Source organism: Nerophis lumbriciformis, linkage group LG02 (assembly GCF_033978685.3).
Source record: "Nerophis lumbriciformis linkage group LG02, RoL_Nlum_v2.1, whole genome shotgun sequence".
NCBI classification, from domain to species: Eukaryota; Metazoa; Chordata; class Actinopteri; order Syngnathiformes; family Syngnathidae; genus Nerophis; species Nerophis lumbriciformis.
The window spans coordinates 73,692,839-73,697,500 of record NC_084549.2 but is presented as its reverse complement, the minus strand read 5'-3'; positions in this window follow the sequence as shown (position 1 = coordinate 73,697,500).

Genomic DNA, 4,662 nt, shown 5'->3' with positions numbered 1-4,662 from the left:
AAACAGCAATGTTGTGACACTCTTAAACAGGACAATACTGCCATCTAGTGCATTTGGTGAAAGCACTTATGTGCGTGCCACACAGCAATGCATCATCAGAGAGGGTGTTCAGCATGGTTCGAAAAATAGTGACAGAGAATAGAACAAGGATGGACAATTCAACCCTTAACTCAACAATGAGTAGATGAGTGTTATGTGTGTGTATATGTGTAAATAAATGAACACTGAAATTAAAGTATTTTATATATATATATATATATATATATATATATATATATATATATATATATATATATATATATGTATATATTAATATATATATATATATATATATATATTAATATATATATATATATATATATATATATATATATATATATATATATATATATATATATATATAATAAAATAAATATATATATATATATATATATATATATATATATATATATATATATATATATATATATATATATATATATATATATATATATATATATATATATATGTCTTAATAAGGTTATCCAAAAAATAGTGCTCGATACCGTAGTAGAGCGCAATATATGTATGTGTGGGGAAAAAAATCACAAGACTACTTCATCTCTACAGGCCTGTTTCATGAGGGGGTTCCCTCAATCATCAGGAGATTTTTTTTTATTTTTTTTTTAATCTCCTGATGATTGAGGGAACCCCCTCATGAAACAGGCCTGTAGAGATGAAGTAGTCTTGTGATTTTTTTTCCCACACATGCATATATATATATATATATATATATATGTATATATGTATATATATATATATATATATATATATATATATATATATATATATTTCTAGAATTCACTGAACGTCAAGTATTTCTTATATATATATCTATCTATATATATATATATATATATATATATATATATATATATATATATATATATATATATATATATATATATATATGAAATACTTGACTTGGTGAATTCTAGCTGTAAATATACTCCTCCCCGTTTAGCCACGCCCCCAACCACGCCCCCGCCTTCGGAGGTCTCAAGGTTGGCAAGTATGCATGAGTAACACAGCTAGCCTAAAACGTTAGCATGCTAACATGAAAGTGCTAACATTTAGCATGTGTGCAAACGTTAGCATGATAACAGTTAGCATGTTTCATATACCAAGTTATATGACTCAAAGAACAGAGAAAACAAGTGTAAAATTAGATGGAAAAACTTAGCTTAAGCTTAAGTTAGCTTGCCAGCATGCTATCGTTTGCAGTAAACAAATATCACATACCGAGTTTTATGACTCCGGTGTAAACGTTTGCAAAACTAGCTCAGAAAGTTAGCATGCAAACAGTTAGCAAGTGTCACATACCAGGTTAAATGACTGTAAGGTAAACGGTTGCAAAATTTAGCTCAAAGAGCTCGTCAAAACCTTTCAGCCGGGGTTAAAGTAGACAAGTGTGTGAACAAAATGAGACGTTAAGCCATACTTGCCAACCTTGAGACCTCCGATTTCGGGAGGTGGGGCGGGGGCGTGGTTGGGGGCGGGGCTAAGAGGGGAGGAGTATATTTCCGGCTAGAATTCACCAAGTCAAGTATTTCATATATATATATATATATATATATATATATATATATATATATATATATATATAAGAAATATTTGACTTTCAGTGAATTCTAGCTATATATTTTTTTTAATTTTATTATATATATATATATATATATATATATATATATATATATATATATATATATATATATATATATATATATATATATATATATATATATATATATATAATAAATACTTCAATTTCAGTGTTCATTTATTTACACATATACACACACATAACACTCATCTACTCATTGTTGAGTTAAGGGTTGAATTGTCCATCCTTGTTCTAGTCTCTGTCACTATTTTTCTAACCATGCTGAACACCCTTTAGCAGGTACCCAGAAAGGTTTCGAGTACCACCAAAAAAACTGAATCTCTGAAGACAGTATAAAAATCTGTGTTAAAGATGTACAAATACTGTTTGTATAATAAGCATGTTATTTTTTTTACAAATGAGGGTTAAGAGTTCAGTACTAAAAAAAAAAAGAAAAGAATGTGGCTTAAGTACAGTTTTTTAATTGAGCTGCTGCATTTTTTTGGTTGGGTTGTTTATTTATTTTGAGTAACTTCTATACATTTCTAAAAGGGGAATAATGTAATAGTGATCTATGTTTGTCTGTTGCCATCTCCTGGTGAATGTTGGCTATAGCGTACTGGGGTTACCTTTTGGTTGGCCAACGATTTACGTGGTGTTGCGCACCTGACGTCACTCAGGTCCGCATGGAGCTGGAGGGGGCGTGGCTTCCAGCTCCGCCTGAATTTTGGGAGAAAATTTGTCCCGGGAGGTTTTCGGGAGAGGAGCTGAATTTCGGGAGTCTCCCGGAAAATCCGGGAGGGTTGGCAAGTATGCATTAAGCACCGAGCTACGTGAAAGTACGGCTGAGCTACAAGAGGAGGTCATCTTGCCTTTTTGCCGGTTGTGTTGTGGTTACAGAGGGGAGGTGACGGCAACTGACACCAGGGGATTGTAATGTTCAAAGATGTATTATATATATAGACCATATATATTATAATAATAAACAATACTAATAAACTATAGAATGGGGTGTGTGACAAAATCCAAAAGGGAATGGGTGACAGACTATGTGTACAAGGGCAAGGCAGGCAGGGTTGTCCAGGGGCGGAAGCGGGGTCGAGGGGCAGGAGCGAGTCGTCGTAGTCCGAGGGCAAGCAGGGAAAGCACAGAGATTAGGACAGAGAGAGAGCGAGAGCATAAAGCTTGTGTCGGCTTACGGTACAGAAGATTATATTCCGGCGAGCGATGGGAGGTTGTGCAGGCTTAAGAAGGCAGCTTGATCATTACCGGCAGGTGCGCTGATTGCCGGTGAATGACTGCAGCTGGCGGCTGCTGCAGGGCGGAGACGCACGCGGAACGTCCCTGGATGTGCGCGGCCGTGGGCGTGTCCCGAGGTGCGACAAGTAGAGCGCAAGGATGAGGGCGCATTGGAACGCGCCCTGGCCGTGACAGTTAGTCTCGGAGCAATCGCCCATTAAAATAATTGTACCCATTTAATTGGCCCTTTTTTAGCGTTGCCATGGTAACACAAAATGTTGCCAATTTTAAAATGCGCCCGTCGGCGCGAACGAGACCTTTCCGACGGTGTAACATACGTGGGGGTCGGTTGGCCGGATCGTGGCGTATTGAGCGTAAGAGAAACGTGCGGAACTCGAATAATAAAAGTTGAAGTACGAGCAATAATATTATGGGCCTGCTTGCATTAAAGCAGGCCCATAATAAGCAGGCCCATAACAAGCAGGCCCATAACAAGCAGGCCCATACCAAGCAGGCCCATAATAAACAGGCCCATAACAAGCAGGCCCATAACAAGCAGGCCCATAATAAGCAGGCCCATAACAAGCAGGCCCATAATAAGCAGGCCCATAACAAGCAGGCCCATAACAAGCAGGCCCATAGTAAGCAGGCCCATAACAAGCAGGCCCATAACAAGCAGGCCCATAACAAGCAGGCCCACAACAAGCAGGCCCATAATAAACAGGCCCATAACAAGCAGGCCCATAACAAGCAGACCCATAATAAGCAGGCCCATAACAAGCAGGCCCATAACAAGCAGGCCCATAGTAAGCAGGCCCATAACAAGCAGGCCCATAATAAGCAGGCCCACAACAAGCAGGCCCATAATAAGCAGGCCCATAACAAGCAGGCCCATAACAAGCAGGCCCATAACAAGCAGGCCCATAGTAAGCAGGCCCATAACAAGCAGGCCCATAATAAGCAGGCCCACAACAAGCAGGCCCATAACAAGCAGGCCCATAACAAGCAGGCCCATAACAAGCAGGCCCATAGTAAGCAGGCCCATAACAAGCAGGCCCATAATAAGCAGGCCCATAACAAGCAGGCCCATAACAAGCAGGCCCATAATAAGCAGGCCCATAACAAGCAGGCCCATAACAAGCAGGCCCATAACAAGCAGGCCCATAATAAGCAGGCCCATACCAAGCAGGCCCATAATAAGCGGGCCCATAATAAGCAAGCCCATAATAAGCAGGCCCATAACAAACAGACCCATAACAAGCAGGCCCATAGCAAGCAGGCCCATAACAAGCAGGCCCATAACAAGCAGGCCCATAACAAGCAGGTCCATAATAAGCAGGCCCATAACAAGCAGGCCCATAATAAGCAGGCCCATAATAAGCAGGCCCATAACAAGCAGGCCCATAACAAGCAGGCCCATAACAAGCAGGCCCATAATAAGCAGGCCCATAACAAGCAGGCCCATAACAAGCAGGCCCATAACAAGCAGGCCCATAATAAGCAGGCCCATAACAAGCAGGCCCATAATAAGCAGGCCCATAACAAGCAGGCCCATAATAAGCAGGCCCATAATAAGCAGGCCCATAATAAGCAGGCCCATAACAAGCAGGCCCATAATAAGCAGGCCCATAACAAGCAGGCCCATAACAAGCAGGCCCATAATTAGCAGGCCCATAATAAGCAGGCCCATAACAAGCAGGCCCATAATTAGCAGGCCCATAATAAGCAGGCCCATAACAAGCAGGCCCATAACAAGCAGGCCCATAACAAGCAGGCCCATA